General features: G+C 38.2%; 1 protein-coding gene across 1 annotated transcript in view; it reads left to right on the top strand.

Moving 5' to 3' along the window:
* The first annotated feature begins 16844 nt into the window (after positions 1-16844).
* The window catches only part of dlgap1b (discs, large (Drosophila) homolog-associated protein 1b), an 89305-nt gene continuing 86904 nt past the window's right edge, over positions 16845-19245 (top strand). Inside the window, exons 1-2 of the mRNA XM_088402393.1 lie at positions 16845-16945; positions 18912-19073. The gene's annotated coding sequence lies outside the window, so the exon portion shown is untranslated. The remainder of the gene's footprint in view (positions 16946-18911; positions 19074-19245) is intronic.

The raw sequence follows: 19245 nt of genomic DNA, 5'->3' as shown, positions 1-19245 counted from the left end.
TTAGAGTCATCATCAGTTCAAAGTCGTAATTAATCTTCAGACATTTCACTTTTTTTTTTTTTTTTTTGGTTTGTGCTGTGCCCATATGTGGACCAAGAGAGTTTTGTTTTAAATACGGAGGAATACGAGTTGGGGATTAGCTGATAATTAGCGCCACTGTTCCCTAGGATTAATTAACTCGCCACATTTACATGTATTCTAATTGTCGTGTTGAGCTCATTTGCATCACCTTGTTTGGCTTTTTGAATTGTTTTTTTTTTTTTTGAGCACAAACTCACATGTTGCAATTTGTGCACCTGTTGCTTTCCTAGATCTAAGAATAACACAAATAAAATTACTTTCATAGTGATTTGTATTATGAGGCACTAAACGAATCCACTGTGTACAGTGTTAAAAAAATTATTAGTCTCCAATCCAGCTTTATTTGTGAAGCAATTCAGAAGCATGCACAATGCACAAAAGGGCTGGACTTGGCACTACTATGCACTATGGGGTGTAAAAAATAAAATAAAAAAATTAAAAATTGAAATGTATTTACATCATAATTGATGTAAATTGTCTTGTTATTAGGGTAAATCATTCCATAATCTAGTAAATCATATCAAGTCTAAATTGGAATGAACACTATAGTAATTTGTGTGATTATTATCCTAATTGGATTTATGGGCATTGCATCGTGATTGGAGTCAATTGTATTGGATTTTAATTATAGTTAATCATATTCCATGACTAATTATAATTGGATTTAATCAAATTAGACTGACTTCCATGAATTGGATCGCACTGGTATTGGAGACCTTAATAATAATCATTTGAACCTGGACTTTTCCATACCGAAGTTGAAGGACAATTTCAAGGCCACCCGAAAATAATTTTAAGACATTTTTTGGTAAGTTTAACTAACGAGGTAAAATACTGACCCACTATAATGCAAATTGTCAAGAACCCAGCATTAATTCATTTAGACTGGATTAACCATTTCACCCAATTTGTCTTACTTTTGACTCAGTAATTTTAAGCACATTTACTAGTATACCAATGCACTCTCAAATCAGTTGTTTAAAAATATTTGATCAAAAATCCGACTTTGGGATTACTCATATAAATGGTATCAGTTTGAATTAATTTTATGCATGAAATAAATCACTTCCCATTTTGGGTTATTCTTGACCCAATGGCTTTTTTCTGTGAATATATATATATATATACTGTTTAAGACAAATGATTCTTGGCTCCAATTTCAGGCCTTTGAAGTGGGAGGACAAGTTGACACGAGGTAAGATCACTTTTCCAACCCAATCTTTTCTTCGCATAATTATGTGAATTAAATTAATTGAGGCTTGCACATTTGAATATCTGGGTTATTTCTTTTTCAAGGGGAAGTGAGTCTATAGGGAAGGAAGAAATAATTATAAGGCGCCAGACAGTCCAACTCCTCCACGTCTGCCTTTTCTTTTTTTTTTCTTTTTCGCCCTCTCGGGGTAGGGATGATCCCAACACCTTGGGAAACAAAAAAAAAAGATTTTATCAGGGCACGCTATAGGAGTCACACCAATGGAGTATTTTAATGGACTTTGCTGCCCCCGTTAAAACACATCATCAGTTATATTTTTAAATAGCACACAGGGTGTGCTTTTTTTTTTCTTTTTTTAATGTTTGTATAAAGGTGAAGTCATTTGTTTTTTGGGGTGGGAAATAAGAATCACTTCTAAAGGCAATTTCATTGAACTTGCAAGTCTGATTGTGACCAGTAAATGCTACGTGGGAATATGCCTCCATGCTCCAGAAAGCCTTATTGCTTCATCGTACAAATATTGGAGTCCCCGATCGGCTGTGTTGTTATTGGTTGAAAAGTCTCTGTGGCTAATATTAACCTCCAGCTTCAAATTAAAGGCAACAAACTTTCATTTCCCTAAAGCCCACGTTATTGACATTTTCAAGTATTTTCCGCATTTTGCGAAAGCACAAGGCGGCTAACGTTTTGTAGGAACAACAAAATTGTGAATCAAAAGAGAATGTTATATCATTAACGGTACCATATTTCTCTGAGTACAGGTCGAGTTTTGTTGTTGTTGTTTGTTTACCCAATTTTCAACCCCCATATTAGGGGGGTCGACTTATAGATCGCATAACTCAAAACAAACCAATTGTTTTTCCACATCTGTGTTTGAATACCGTTGATTTGAAGGCCAAATAAGTCATGTCATTTACAAGTCTTAAAATGATCTTAAATAACCCTAATTCTACACAGTATGCATCCATTTTAGACTGTTTACACAGAACATTGCAAAATACACTTTCGTTAAGCGCTACCTAATGGCTTCTTTATTGTCCACAACAAGGCTGGACTTTGACCCATTATGAAAAGGAAAAGACGGCTTGACTTGTCTACTTCAGCCCTTAAACGTTTGCTTAAACAAGCCGGCATGGATGTCGGCAGGTGAGAGAAACAGCGAAGGACAACCTTTAAGATATAAGGGTTAAGAATATCCCAATTAAGATGATCAGCAAATCATCTCCAAAGACGTCCATTTCAAACAAATTAGACGTGTCCGAAGATGACTGCCCGAGGAGGAAAAAGAGGACGTCCGTGAGTTAAATGGGAGGAACTACTTGCCGTGTTTGTTGAAAACAAAAACAATGAAAATACATTTTGAAATGCCAAAATAACATCTTGCCTCTATATGTATAACCACTGTAAACTACTACAGTGCTGGATTGGATTAATTTAAAAAGGAGGGCTGGCCACGAATGTCATCTATTCATTCATTAAAAAAACAAAACATGTAGTTGTAATCTTGTAACAATAATCTAAACAACTCAACTAAAGTAAAACATAAACCGCTAAATGTTTCATACCCTCTCATATGCAGTTTGTGATTGTGCTCAGACAGGAGTCCGTGCAAGACTCGCCACAATTTAAAGTGTCACATATTAACCCCAAATACGTTTTCAGGTGTTCCAGTGAGATATCCCTGCCATATTTTTCTCTCCAGCAGATTTACGACGGTGACTGGTATCTGGAAACCCATCACGATTTGAGGCCCAAGGGGTTGCTGAAAAAGAAAAACTGATGCTCCTGCCACCATGCTTCACTTTAGGTAAGATGTTGTTTTGGCGATGTGGGGTTTTTTTTTGAATTACAGCCGAATAATTCAACCTTGGTTTCATCAAACTGCGAAAAAAACCATCCCCCGCGTGGGGAAAACGCGTTATCATATTGAAGGCTGAACCAAAGTCGGATCAGTATTCCAAAAGTGGCCTCGTGCGCTTTTCCAGCATGTCGACCATTTCCGTAATCCGCTCACATCAAAAGACAACACTAAATGATTCTGATTAGGTTTGTAAGGAATGATTTTCCACTCCTGTTTGCCCTCACTGTCTCTTTGCGTAACGACCCTCGAAAACTAATCCTTTTTCCCGCCGCATTATGAAAACAGTGATAATGACTTGTCTGCAGCAGCCATGTCGATTGCCAATATGAATTTATGATCAGGGTTTCAGACATAACCCCTCCCCGCCCCCACCTTTCTCCTCCTCCTCCTGAATAGAACGCACGTCTGTCTGGAAAGAGAATAGAATAGAACAGAATAACAATTGAGCAGAAACGGTCTTGGTGCGGCTCGGCGCATTTATATCAATGATCCTCAAGCTAAATAAGGCAAACAATTCCGAAGGAGCGGTCTATCCGCTGCCCCTGGAGAAGCATTCCGCCTTCAATTGCTTTAGTCATCCTGGCGGAAACAAAGAACGCGGAAAGTCATCAGCGCGAACAAGCATGGACGCATGCATTCGTTCGCACCCCCATGAGGCACTTTTACCCCCCCCCCCCCCCCCCCCCATTTTCTGATTCCGGCAGATGTCATCGTACGTCCACTTTGAAAACTTACCTAGGTTAAAACTTCAGCACCTTGAGACTTTAATTCGAAATTTGAAAACACTTATAAAATATTAATTGCGAATGGATTGCACTCTGATAGTAAAGGAACTTTATTTTTTGTCAGTTGTTTACCTATCAAAATTATACAAAAAACATAGAGAGACATGTTGTGTTATTAAAAAAAATAATCGCATTCGGAATGCCCTTGCTAACGTAATCCTAATACAATAAATAATGGAAAGCACGATCGATGGGCAGTGTTATATTCCTTCTAACAACCGTTTTATTACGGCTACCCATTTACACACTTATACACTTCATATATGGGAAAAGAAACCCACAGCCATCAACATAATTCCCAGCCATTCATTTGGATTCTGAAAATACAACAACAACAAAAACACTAACACCATAAGCACATTCATGCTGTCAGCCGCTGCTCACACTCGGACACTCACAATCACGGTTCCTCGTCTGGTTCCTCCTCTTAAAGGCATATACATGGATCTTAACACAGTGATGCAATATTATGTAGTCTTTTATTTTTATATAGTTTCATTGTGTGTGTGTGCGCTCAAATACGTTCACTTTGTATTTATAAAGTTGGGTGGGCTTGGTTTTACCAAGGATCTTAACAGTAACCAATATGTTTTTAAAGCATGCTTCGCATTAAATATAAAGCTACAATATCCCATCTTACATGTAACTATAAAGCAAAAAAAAAAAAAAAGATTGGCACAGGCATTTTTTTAGTTCAACAAAGTAGAATTTTGATTTACAGTGACATCTAGCGGTACATCACAAGCATTTCAACTTGTCTGTTTATGGTAAAATTGTGCTGCCCCCTTTTGGTGATTAGCATGTGGTGCGCACTGGCGACAAGGAGCAGGAATGTATTTTTTCACGCCTTTTAATTATTTCATGTTTTATGTTATGTTTTAATGCAGGTGAAGAGTTTTCGGTGACTGTCAATTTTTTTATTGTTATGTATTATTTTGTTTTGTTTTGTCTTGTTCTATTTTGTTTTTTGCATTAGTAAGAGGGGTTTCGTTTTGGGCACGAGTTGTTCAGGTTCTACATAATATATAAAAATTTTAACACAAACCTGAACAGAAAATTTTAATGTTTATCTTAATGAAATCTTCAGTTAGTATTACTGTTATAACAGATCGGTTACCAACATTTTTTTTTCAATGACTTGACTTATGAACAATAAAATACGTAATTAGCTTCTTTACAGTATCGGACGTGGAAGACATTGTTAACTGCTTGGCACACAATTTACGATAAAGAAAAATGAAAACGGGAAACTAAATTGCTTCTGTATGAGCTGAAAGGTTTTACCGTTCAAACATAATTCCAAAAAAATGACAAATCTTTTGTTTTCCTTATGTGAAAATGTCCCTCATATTCTGCATATTGTGCCATCTGAACTGAAGACATTTAGTTGACATAAAAGTATGTTTATTTGTCATACACTCTTTTGTTTATTAGAATAGAGAATCATTAATTAGCTAGCTATTATTGATTTTAACAGTCAAAAAATCTGAACCAAACTGTATCTTTAAAATTTATTGGAGGGGTTATGGTATTTACATGGAAAAAGCTCCTTACGAAAAATTCTTGTTACAAAATGACTTGTGGAACGAATTATTTTCATAAGTAGAGATTCCACTGTATCCTCATACGCTTGCTTTAACTTTTAATAACCTGCCATAAAGCGCATCATGGCCTTATCTCCCTTTATGGCCTCTTTCCTCCCATAATCAAATCAGCTCATTAATTACACACACCATGACACAGTAAGACAGCACACAAAACACGCTGTTTATGAAGGTTTTATTAGTGCTTCACTTCTATTATAACTAGGGGCCATTAAAAGCGCGGAATAAAGGCCATTAAAAAGGCCCAGAATAAAATGTAGAGTAAAAAGAAAAATATGCCATTTTGATTCTCCCGAGCTGTCACGTTTTGATGTCCCTTATGTTTTGCAAGTTCTGACCTCGGTCCAATCACCCCCCCCCCCCCCCCCCCCCCCCCCCCCCCCAGCCACTTTTCTGTATAAATATAAATTACATTGAGGACTATAACAGTTCTAAATAGATAACTGGATTCAATATGATGCATTTCCGTTGTTCCACATGGTGTCGCTATTGGACCATTTTGTAGTGTGAGCATCCGCATGTTGTCACCCTGCTTTAGTTACGGTACGTGGACAGGCTGGGTAAAAAAAAACAAAAAAAAACTCACTTGTCACCCTATTTTTTTTTAACGCTGAAAAGATCTGCGAACAATAAATAAAAACATAACTATTATTTTCAACAAATTGGAGAAGAAAAGAGATTGCTCTTGTGTTTCAGGAATCTGTATGATATAAGGTGTAGCGTTTTGAACTGCTGCTAAAATAATCAATCTTTTTAATGGTATTTCAGTTCAGTGATTCATAAACTTTGTTCATACAAAATGTTTTGAAACAGGGTGCTGTTTTCATCAACATTAGAGCTATTTTTTTTTTAAAGTTTGTACTCGTATGTGCATCCATACAAAATTTAAAGAGACAGTGTGTAAGATTTAGACCGTTTTTCATTAAAAAGGAATGAATTAAATAATTGTACATTTCAGAAACTTGCGAATGACGGTATTGTTAATGAGCAACAATATGTTTAATGGTTAGTTTAATTTACAATAGTCATTAATCATACTTTAGATGTGTTTTCTTGCCACTTTTTTTTTTTTTCAAGCGCACTAAACAAATCACCAATGCTCATTGTTCCGAATTTGCGCCCGTCCAACCCGTTTGTCCATAGAGGACAAGGCCCAATTTGTTAGCCGCTCTGTCATCCTAATGAATTAAATCACAGTCGATTGCACGCCCTGCCGTCTTTCATCGCCCGCGTGGCGTGACGGGTGTGCTTGCAAAAGATCAATGTTAGATGATTGTTGTGCCCACCACGCTTGGGGAGTTTGCACTCCACTTCCCGTATCGGGTATCAGCCCAATGCCGATACTTATTGACGCGCTCCCATCCCTAGTGTTGACTATATTAGCGAGTTCCCTTTACTTTCTCCAAATGGTGAGTAGTTTCACTTTATTTGGGTATTGTAACTTGAATGGTAGTTTATGATGCTGACAAAAATTATGAGGCAATTTAAATAAAGGGGGTCATAAAGCGTCATCACAGTTGTAATTCTACAACTCAAGCAGCAATAGTATTAGCTAGCGTTCTTGCTTAAAGGGCTTGTAGAAACACCCCCGAAGTGTTATTTGCCTTTATTGATGCATTTCTAAGAATTCTTTTCTTATTCTGTACTCTCAGCAGTGGATAGTAAGACCTTGTACCAAGCGTGGAAGAGTAAATACACACGACCTTAGCCATTTCTTTTAGTTTCGTTTTGGTTCTGGAGTTGAGGAGGAGAGATTTTGTATAAAGCTTGCCAAGTAAACACCAATTTTCATGTATTAGTTACAACGTTTTACTTTTGCAAATGCTGAAGTGGCAAAATCTTTTTTTGGCAGCACGGACAGACAAGCAACATCAGTGGAATGTAATTCACCCATGGGTAAAACTGTTTAAATTCTGGTTTTCCACCAGACCAATTTGATAGAAGGAGCAGCTTTTAGTGAGCACGGTCACGCGACGCCGTTTTGCATTTTAATGTAAGTAAAATGCCTGTTTCGGCTCCTTCATTCAACCTGTTGGGGTTGAATCCACGAAGGATGGATGGATAGGTGTTTCGTGGATGGTCGACATTGAGCGGTGTCATAAAAAGGGTGAGGCAGCCACACGGTGGGCAATTCAGTAAACAAGACATTTCACTTCTTGGTTAGAGGTATTAGTATCATAAAACTGGTATTTAAAGAAATAAAATCACCAAAGTGCCAAATGTAATTTATATACATATATTTAATTGTGGAAAGTGAGGACAAAGCCATGATGCAGTTCTGTTAAATAGCACAAACATGAAATCACATGCGGACAAGCACTATAAACAGAATTGATGTCAGTTCATTAAACTCACTTTTTGGCATGTTTACACCGTAAGTAGTGTTAGGATATACATATGAATTCTCGCCATAAGGGCTATTTGTAGCTGAAACATTCTTTCAATTCGACTTGTAAATGAATCAAACCAAACGAAATTCCGTCAGATGGCACCAAAGACTTTTATTGGTTTGATTTCTGAAAAAGAAAAAGAAAAAAAAAACTAGAAAATGGTTTTCCCCCCAAAAAGGCCCGTGCGCAAACTACAATGCAACGAGTGTCGACAAGAGGATTCACTTCCCATGATTTCCTTTGGGAGATTTCTTGAAAGCGGACCAACATGGTGTTGGCACTTTCAATGTACGTTAGAAGAAAGGCTTACCGCTTCCCTGGCACGCTTCCCTCATTGGACTTTCCTTCACGAACCTAATTAGGGAGCATGACTAACTAGCTCCGCGTACTCTCTCTGTGTATTTACCCCCTGGCTGCCAAGACGATGTGACTTTCACGCTGTATTTGTGGCCCGCCGTTGCAGGCGCCCCTCCGGACGTCGGCGACCGACGGCTGCTTCCGGATAGATTACAAATGAGCACCAGGAAGGACGGAGAAGGTGAGGGATGAGGGTGACATTTATTTTGTTTTGTTTTGTTTTTATCGTAGCTGCTGTGCCGCTGCGGTTACTTATGTATGTGTGTGTGTGTTTGGATTTTGTTCTTTGAACTCTCAAGGCCTTTTCTCAGCCGCCATTCAAACCTCAGATGAAGCCTGCGTGTTAAGAAGGCGCGGAGGAGCATCGGACCGTGGAATGGCATCTTTGGAGAGGTAAGGCCATCGGTAATCGCAATTGATCCCCTTTTGAATTGCTCCCGTTGAGTCCCGCACCCCGAAGGTTAATATTCGGGATTGACATCAGCGGAGCTCTGAGAATGAAGTCGATTGCGCTGGATGGGTCCTTGATGATTTGCTTCTTGAAGCGAAAATGGATTCCAGTCCGAGTGCAAAGGTGATAGGTAGGAAATAACTAAAACTAGCATTTAAAAACAAATATTTTAGAGGTGCAACGGTTCATGGAAAAGCAGTCGATTACCTAAATAATCTGATTGTTTAGAGAATTATTTCGAGAAGATCAGAATTTCAGTCTCTTCAATCTGGTAAAATCCTCAGATTTCGTACGTTATTTAGGGTTATTTTGGGAAAGCAGACTGATTAGCTAGCCCTGTGTTTCAGAACATTTGCACAATACCTGCTTTAATTTTGGGAAACAATTATCAACATTTCTGCCGTTTTACTCATGTTACGGGCAAAACCAGCAACCAAATCATCAAAAAAAAGTTTTTTTTTTTTTAATGCTTGGGCAAATATACATATATTAAATGAAGATCAGGAAATTAATACTGAAACAAAAATCTGATTAATCTAACTGACAGGTTAGTTGATTAGTGAAGTGTATTACAGCCTTAAAAATGGTCAAAAATGGTAGTACTTTTTTTTAAACAACACATTTTGCATTCCATTCTTTTTTAAAAAAAAATTAATATTACTGTTTGGCCATATAGAAGAAAAAAATCGAACGGTTGTTTGTGAATTGGAAAACAACCTTTTTTTTTAATCCTCATATAGTATGAAAAGAACTCAAATAAAATCAAACATTTGCAATATAAACGTGTGTGTGTGTGTATATACGGGGATGAATAAAGTATCTATCTATCTATATATATATATATATATATATATATATATATATATATATATATATATATATATATATGTGTCTGTGTGTGCGTGTATGTGTAGATATGAATGTCCTATAAATTGGCTGGTCCAGAAAGGGTGCAAAACCTTCCAGCTATTAAAATAAGTATTTACCCATCTTGACGAAAACCAAAGGGACCAAGACGAAGTCATCTCATTCATCATTCAAGTCAGACGTGAACTCCAGCGGGACAATGGCCACTCTTTTGTTATTATTCATGTGGCGACAGTTCAATGACATGCTTATAAAGTTGCAGACAGACTAAATTAGCGTGCTTCCTTCCAGGGCGTAGGGTCTCACTAAATAGTGGGATTAGCATGATAATGAAGTGACTCATGCGCTGACTGCCCGCTCATTAAGTTTGGACGGGTAAACTCATGGTGGGAGACCCGCAGCAGTTAGCCGGATCCTCTGCTAATTTTCCTACGAGTCGTTAGCCATCACACTACTTATGTTACATACTATTTCCTTTAATTGGCAAATGAACATCTTTATGAATCCATTTTAGCCATGCATTTGGATTTAATTGCTAGGGCTATTTTACATGATTATGGACAGGTACAGTAAGAGCTAGCTTACAAAAAAGTAGAGTTTGTCAGCAACTATTTGGAGCCTTCTTGCAATTTTTCTTTCTAAATAGAAATAAATATGAAAGGGTTAACTTAGGCCGAACCGTTTTTGGATTGTTTGCCGTATGAATGGAAACGAGCCTCCGCTCAGACAGTATAATTTCCCAATGTTTCTTTTCAGGCCAATTCTGAACCAGAAAAGAGAAACGAAATTACACAGTTTATTTTACACATTCCCCCTCCCGCCCATCCATAAGTCTTGTGTGGAAGTCTGTGCAGATAATGTAAGCTTTATGCCACTAATGGGATTTTAAAATGCCATTCTCGTGACACATTCACTATGGGCTAAAATGGCACGGCGCACAGCGTGTTTACTATAGCTTTAGGTGGAACTCAAAATAACGGGAAATAAAAAGTAAAGTCGGCGTGAGTGGATTATTTTGAGTGAAATATTTTGGCTCATGAGTGTAGAGAGGAATAAGTCCGTGTTTAGTGGCAGATAGGCCTCCTGTTTTGTGTTTGCATCCACCTTAAAAGAGCCGTAAGCGGAACTTGAAATCGAGTAAGGATACGTCCCCTGACATCCTGAAAGCTACACCCGACTCCGCATCTGTCTTTGTTGTTCCCTTCCGTCTGTGTGATTTGGTTTCCAAATCCCGTCTGAGAGCCAGTAGCTTAGCGGCATTGTTCAGGCGTCACTCGTGGAATTGCTCGATTCAGCCGGAGGATGGCTCGCTACTTATGGCCAACAAAGGCGGATTTTTCTTCCCCTTCGCTCATAACCGAGAGCGCGCCATACGCTTCCCGGTCATGTTTCTTTTTGTATTGAATGGACAAAGCGTACGGCTGTGATGCCCTTCCGCTGTCCCGTGGAACATTTGTGAGCTGCGGCGGAGAATCCAGTTTTCCTTAGCTAATTGAGTAGCAGTAAAATTGGATCTTGGACATGCATAGATGTCAATGATAGTGAATGAGGTTTTTGTTCTGAAAATTAGGGGTACTCGGAAGTGTTTTAAGATAACGTTTGGTGGTTTAGTTACTTTTTAAACTATTGATGGGCATCTCTTTTTTTGTTATTCTCTGTTTTTAATTGTTATAATATATAAATAGTTGTTATTTTATTTATTTGTTTTCAATTTTTTGTTTTTTTTCTTGGTAGAGGTTCATTTTTTTTTTTGGGGGTTAAAATTTGATTTGAGGGTTTGGTTTTAAATACTGTAATCTCCAAATATAAGATGCACCCTTAATTTTAGAGTCAAATTCTGGTATTTTCTTTTACCATGCTGAAGACGCACCAAAAGTGTGGCAGCAATGTAAAAACTAGAGCAAAACAGAAAGAATCTCATTTTTGGAAATTCTTCATATTTTCCCGTGTTCATCATTATTATATTTGTTGCGAGTTAAGTTTGTTTCAGATTTCCCGCATTGAGCGGTCAGCGAACGCCTTGCCAGTGTAAATCTGAATGCGCGCCAAGCAGTTGTTTTTCCTTTTCCTCGCGACGTGGCTGGAGTTGCTTTTGCCATCAATATGTGAAGTTGCGCACCATTCAGGTTACATCAATTTTATGATTGTGTGTGTAATATATCAAAAGACCACATATAATAAACGGATACCTTTCCGTGCTCTCCAACCGGCGACATCATAACTTTATCATCATCCTTTCTGTTTTCGTAATATTCCTGTGTGTGAACATAGATGGACTCGGATGTCGGTTCAATCTGCTTGGTTCTTTTATCGAAAATAATGCCATTAGAACCTCAGCTAACACGGGTTACTGTTACAGTTACAGTTTATAGGATGCAAACGTACTTTTGGCCTTCATTTTTGGGTATGTGACTGGCCACATCGAAGGTCTGAAAATGCTGGAATCCAGTCAGCTATATCCAACACTGTAGGCGGTAGATTGTACATCAAAGGGAGAGCATAACCTCCCTGGCAGAGGTAATGACCCTCCTTTCTGCTGTTTCGAGCTGTCACGCTGAACGTAACGCGAGCTGACTGGCTTTCCGGGGTCAGCTTCTTTAGCCAGTATCAGCGGAGCCCTTATGACACCTGTCACTTCGGCTGGGACTCAGCGAGGTAAACATGTGGCCGGCAAGGAAGCGGGAGGCAAAAGGAAAATGGAAAAGATGGTGTGGAGGAAGGGTGAGAAAAAGAAATGTGCGATGAGAAGCTGCGCATTGAAGCAAAAAAAAAAAAAAAATCACGTCGTCGCGGCTCTCCCGGCATCTTCTACCTGTCAGCCTTCCTGGCTCGACCATCGTGGTCGTTATTGTCGATGAAATCCATTTTTAAAACATTGATTAGCAGCGGAGCAACTTTTAGCTTATTGATGATGCGCATATAGCCGACATCCATTTGAAGTCTTGAATGATGTTTAACAAGGTCTTGCGCAACACTGCAGATGCTCAGTGGGAAACATCTATGTATCGATTTGGTACCTATGCGCTTGACTGCTTATTTGAAAATATACGTGAAAAGCTTTTTTCTAAACAATCGTGGAGCATCTTCAAAATGTCTTGCACAGCTAAGAAAGAAAAAAGATGTCACATCATTTGAGCTAACTCCACAAATTATGATTAGAATATTAAATTGCCACGTCCACTTGACCGCATGATCAAAGTAACAGCCAAGTTCTAATATATTTATATATGTTTATAGTCGCCAAAACTGTATCTATATTCGGTAACATTGGAAAAAAATTAAGGGTGCGTCCTATACACACGTGCGTCCTTTATTTGAGTGTTTACGGTATTTTTATCTGGGAAAAATATCATGACAAACCACCGAATTTGGGGAATGTGAAGGGAATCATATATTAGGTTGTTATCATTATGTTCTTAGTTCATTGTTACCCATTTATGCAATCCTAGTTCATCTTGACCCTGTCCTTAGATAGAACTGTTGACGCACGAAAGTGTGAGCCGGGACCTTGGCCCAGCTGCCGGTGGCGCCCGGCTGGCTCTTTTGTTGTGTCTTGTAATCTGCTATGCTTCTATTCAATAAAAGCCGGGGGGAACGGCTGGGCAAGTGGAAAACTGGCGTTGGAAGACCCACGAGTTACATTTGCTCAAGCTTTTTTCCCTGCGCCGGCGTAGAAAAGTCAATCTTGGCTGGTCTGAGTTACTCTTTTTGCTGTTTAAGCAGCTAGGCTTGTCCTAGTCTTCTTTTCTGAGATTTCTCTGACAGGGAATTACTGTGGCCATACAAAAAGCGAATTTCTTTTGAGATGTTTTTTATTTCATAATAAAATGAATAATAATGAAACTGTTGAAAATGTGAAATGATCCTTATGTAAGTTTTTTGCACACACCTTATATATATATATATATATATATATATATATATAGAGTATTTATTCAATTTATAAGTAATATTTAATTAATAATTTATATTAATTATAATTAATGCTACATGTGTAATCTGAAAAGAAAGACATTTGAGAGATTGTGTGATATTGTCAAAGCTGCTTTCGCACCAGCCAACATTGTGTTTGTTACCTTTGCTTTAATTCACACCTCACCGTCTCGCTCATCCGCTTAGCTGACCGACCGCCCAGCGCGCGCTTGCATCTGCTCAGTCGTTCATGTTTCCTCACGACTTTGTTTTGTCAAGTTTAGGGAGGTGTGAAGATGCCCCCGAGGAGCACTCGGCCAGAATGAAGGCGAGTACAAAGTGTTAAGAGCCGTGTCTGCCCCCGCGGAGAATTTTTTTTTTTTTTTGCAGTGGACTGCACGCAGAAACTTTCGCACTCAAGCACATGTAAAGTAGAATGTGTTAAACCCACAAAGGAAAAAGGGAACCTCAAATAGGCCAAGAGTTGAAACCGTGGTGGAAATTTGGGGGTTATTATTTTTTATTTACATTGTTTTTACTTTTATTATATGGATGGAATATGTACTGTATACGCTTAAGCCTCATATGGAGCTAATGAGGGAGGATACTCATTTTATGACTGGATTCAAAATGCTTCAAGGCAGAGTTGTTCCAAAACGAGTCCAAAGGAGATGAAATCTTCAAGGGAGCGTCAAACGTTCAAAGACGTCCCCGCGGAAGGGTTAGGTATGAACATACTTAAGGCTCGTATTGTACCCTGGATCATCCATGAATTCTCAAAGTGTTCTAATAAAGGCAGCAGAGAGAAGATGACTGCAAGGAAGATGAACATTCTGGAACATTCTTACGAGTAATATACAAAGGATTCTTCTTTTTTTTTATCGGTGGCATTATGTCACAAACTATGGAAATTACTTAGATTTATATATATATATATATAATATATATATATATATATATATATATATATATATATATATATATATATATATATAATGAAAGAATACAGAAAAGTGTTGGGGGGGGGGGGGAACCGGGGAACTTACGTTTCCAACAGACGGCAAGCCTGTGACCCTTGTGAGAATAATTTTTGAGAAGCATTTTAATAGGATTTATTACAATGATTTTCTGACGATTTTTGCAACATTCCGTTGAGCGGCAGTCAAACTATGTCAGCAAACTGAAAATTCTATGTTGACTCGTGTTTCTCCTCAAGAGAGTAGGTGGCGGTAGAGACCGTTTAATGGCTATGTCTTTAAGTGTCATCATCACGCCACAGACTACAAAAAAATGACCATACCATTTTTTCAGTTTTTCGTGGGTGTTAATACATTTTACCTACATATGTATGGATAGAACTGATGCCACTGAACAATTTGAGTGGTTGAAGGAAAAAAAAACAAATTATTACTCTTTAAAGCATTTACAAAATTAGGGAAAAAAATGCAATGTGTGTAGCTTGCAAAGGGATTGCACAAGAGTTGAAATGCATTCAAGCAGTTATTTTCATAAGTAATTTTTATACTTTTACTAGACCAATATTAATGTTACAGTACTCTTATTTGAGTACCGTTTTTTTTTTTTTTCACTGCTCTATCCTCCTTGGGACCCACAATTAATTGAGCCAGTATTGATGTCTCTGTGTGGCAGCTTGGAATCTCTATTAAGGTGAGGCCATTCATTATTCATTCGTCTCCTGCACAAGCTTCACTATAAACAAGGAAGTAATTATAAACTGAGAAAGTCAGTGCACTGTATGCGCCAGTCAATGCCAAACAAGGGCCTCAATGGTGATATTCAACTACTTACAAACAATGCAACAATATGCACTGTTCAAGGCTAATTCAATTAAAACATGACAGCCATGTAATGCAACAGTTCTATGTCATCTTTCATATGTTTTCAACTACCATCCTTGATATGAATTATAGATAACTCCTGGCTGTTGCACGCTGAGCGTGAGATAGATGGAAAAGAAGGAGCGGAACTACAGAGATTTTTTTCAATGTTTACTGTGTTAATAGGAGTTAATTAAAACCTTTGGTTCTCAAATGGGCGTAGGGGTACGTACCCCTGGGGGTATATGATGGAAATCCAGGGGGTACTCAATACAATACAAGTACATAAAACGTGATTATTCAGCAGGTTATTCAATTTCATTATTTAAAAAAAACAAAACAAAAAAAAAAATTCTCCCCCATACTAGAATGATCCTCTCGTTACCTGTCAATGATTTATTTTTGTCACCAGATTTCTACTATGATCTCAAAAGAAGACGCTTTAAGTTGAGTATTTTGCTGTGGACAAATATTTATTTTGAATGATTTATTTTTGAGAGCAGGGCTGACCCTTGACACTATCTTGATTATTTTTTTGTGTACAAGTTTTTATTAATAATTAAGTTTATGATTTATTTTAGTGAACACATCTCTGATCTCAAAATAGGATGCTTTTCTTTAATATTTTTCTGTTGACAAATATTTATATATATACAGTATTTTCTTTTTCTGAGCAGGGTCAACACTTACGTTGCGGACAAATAGTTATGAATAAGAAAGTTATTTCTTTTTGATAACAGATCTCATCTATGATCCCAACAGTTCTAAAGTTTAATAAATCAGACACTGATGGCATGTTTTAAGTCTTTTTTTTTTAACCCCAAAATGCTTTGCACTGGTTAAGGGGTACTTAGCCTAAAACATATTTCACAGGGGGTACATCATTGAAAAAATGTTGAGAACCACTGGCCTAAACCATTGTGAAATATTTTCTTTTTTTGCCAACACCTCCCTTACCAGAGCGCTAATATATATTTATGCACTAATGACATAACAATTCCACATTAAATTTAAAAATATAAAAACATGCAAACTTTGCAAAGGGGTCATTATAACACAACCTAGCAATGTGGCTTCTTGATCCAATTAATTTGCCTTTATTTTGAAAAGAAAGCTATTCTGTTCCTGTAACTGCATTACATTTGATTTGGTGATAGCTGCAGATATCAAAGTCAAAGTCAAAGTCAAGTTTATTGTCAATTTCTTCACATGTGCTGTTCAGAAAGACAGCACATCTCCTGTCTCAATTTCCTTGAGAAACCCCGATTCGAGAACCACTGTCTTACTTACTCAATAGAATGTGAAAGAGTCAATACTGTGCAGGTCATACGAAAGAAATGAAATGTATGAATTTATGTACATGTAGATAGAGCATGTATTCTTTATCCTCTGCAAAGAATAACTGGTGCACATTAGTACAGCTTTATTATCCTGCCTCTAGAAGGAGCAACAGCATGTCTATTGAAAGCTGAATGATTGATTGTGTTTTTCCCCAGGATTCACAACACAAACTGGGAGTGGGGGGGCAATCACAGAAACAGCTCCCCCCAGGCGAGACGGAAAAGCTCCTCGGGCTCGACTGAATTGTAAGTAAGCCACAGTGTGTTGTTGTTTCAGGGTCGCGCTGAAAACATTTACCGCAGGGGAACGTGATGCTTCCCTTGGTGTCCTTTGGGATTCATTATGGTAAAAGTCATCGCACAACAACAGGAAATAATTCGGCTTTGGACGTTTTAGCGTCTGCTTATCTTTGTTGAATCTGACGGGCTTTATTTACTTGCCTGACATATCCACGCAACATCTTGATTGACTGCCAGCGATAAAATTAGTTGAAGTACCCCCTTCCCCAAATAAACAACACACTTATTCTCACATGTACATTCATGTTTCATCCTACGTGAATGTATCTGGCATGTGCCTTGCTGCCTCTTCAGCTCTTATGTTCAGGATTTAAGTGTGTGGGAACCTTCACAGACACACAACTGACATGCAATATAACTAATCAAAAAGAAAGACTAATTCGCACTCAAGAGTATCCTCTCCATTCAAATTATTGAATATTTGAGGATGCATCGATGCTAATACATTGAGCCAACTTTTATGCTAAAACTGCAGCTCTGCTTACTTTTAGGCTTTGGCATGACCTTTAGGGTTTGGCATGGTGGTGTCGGGTTCTTGAAACTCAAGTAATTATTGTATGTTTGAATGAAGCACAGTAATATATTGCTATTTTTATTAATTAAATACACATGGTTACATTTTATTTTATTTATTTATTTTTTTGGGTGATGGAATGGATGGCATTTGCCCTGTGCAGCCACAAGTCTCACACACACACACCAGAAACTAATTTACTGTTTATATTTGAAACCCTTGACTTGCCGTATTTCTCAGCGTACAAGTCGAGTTTTTTTTTTTTTCCTCATTTTTAACCCCCATATTTGGAGGGGTTGACTTATAACCGCATAAATCAAAAAATACATTTTTTCCACATGTCTGTGTTTGAATAAAATTAGTTTTAATGCAAAATAAGTAACATCATGTAGTTTATAGGCTTAAAATTATTATGTATATGTCTGATTCAATACAGTATGCATCCGTTTTTAGAGCGTCACCTAATTGCCTCTTTGTTGTCAATAACGAGGCTGTGTGGATACTTTTTTGTCAGACTTTGACATATCATGAAAAGGAAAAGACGGCTTGACTTGTCTCCTTCAGCCCTTAGACGTGTGCTTGAAACAAGCCGGCATACTTGAGTGAAGAACATCCCAAGAAGATGATTAGCAAATAACCTCAGAAGACCTCCATTTCAAATAAATTGGACAGGTCCAAAGGTGACTACCGGTTTAAGAGTCGCGAGAATGTTTGAACAAATGACCAAAAGGAAGACTAGGATGTCCGTGAGTTCAATGGCAGGAGCTATTTGGCGTGTCAAATAATGATGATGACATTTAGGGCTTTTCAACAAATTCATATTCAGCTGTGTCCAAAAAATAAAGCTTTGAAACTTAAGATTATTTTAAAGTGAGTTTACATGAGTTTCTCAGTATTTGCGTCCACGCGCACACGCACATTGCCTCGCGCTTGTCTCGTTTCCGCCCCCCATAATCGCAACACTATGTTATTCGATATGCAATGAAGAAATTTGTCTAAAAGTACCGTAATTTCGTCATTTTAATAACACACACCATGTGTTATAATTGGACAGCCATGATCTCTGTAACCACTAAAATTAGGGGTAGACTTGTAATCGCGTTTTTGTCAAATTCACCCAAATCGAAGGGGTGGTCGACTTTTAAGTGAGGTGGACTTGTACTCTGAGGGTTGGAGTGATAAAATGCCAAGGTCAAAAAACCTCATCATTTCCCTCTTCAATTGAGTTTTTAGAAAAAGTTAATTTTCCATGGGTCAGTCTCGCTGAGTTCGAAGCCATGAAATCCAGGCCAGGTTTTGCCTCGCGCCCATTCGTGCAGCTTGCGTTCGCTCTCTCTCACTCTCTCTCTCGCTCACATACACTCACACTCACACACATGCTCCGTGATGCCTATGCAGCCGAACACACGGAGCGATGCTGGGGGACACTACGACGGCGTGTTGGACCCGGCCACACAAGTGACGTCCCACTACCGCATCCACGCCGCAATCAGCTCACGGCCAAGGAATATCGCGCAGGGCTTTCTCCCTACCAGACAGACGCCGAGCCGCGTTGCCCAGGTAAGACAACCAAATGCGCAAAATGTTCAACACGCTTTCTCCATTCACATCACTTGGGATTGTTGCGCAAACCGTTTTCAGTGCGAGTGTGCATGCGTAAATGTCACTGCAATTCACTGCAGGTTATTTTTCCAATTCTTATGAATTGCATGAAAGTTTTTTTTCCCCTCAT

Source organism: Hippichthys cyanospilos, chromosome 19 (assembly GCF_059441005.1).
Source record: "Hippichthys cyanospilos isolate Australia breed blue-spotted pipefish chromosome 19, RoL_Hcya_1.0, whole genome shotgun sequence".
Classification (NCBI taxonomy): domain Eukaryota; kingdom Metazoa; phylum Chordata; class Actinopteri; order Syngnathiformes; family Syngnathidae; genus Hippichthys; species Hippichthys cyanospilos.
This window is presented reverse-complemented; position numbering and strand designations above follow the sequence as displayed.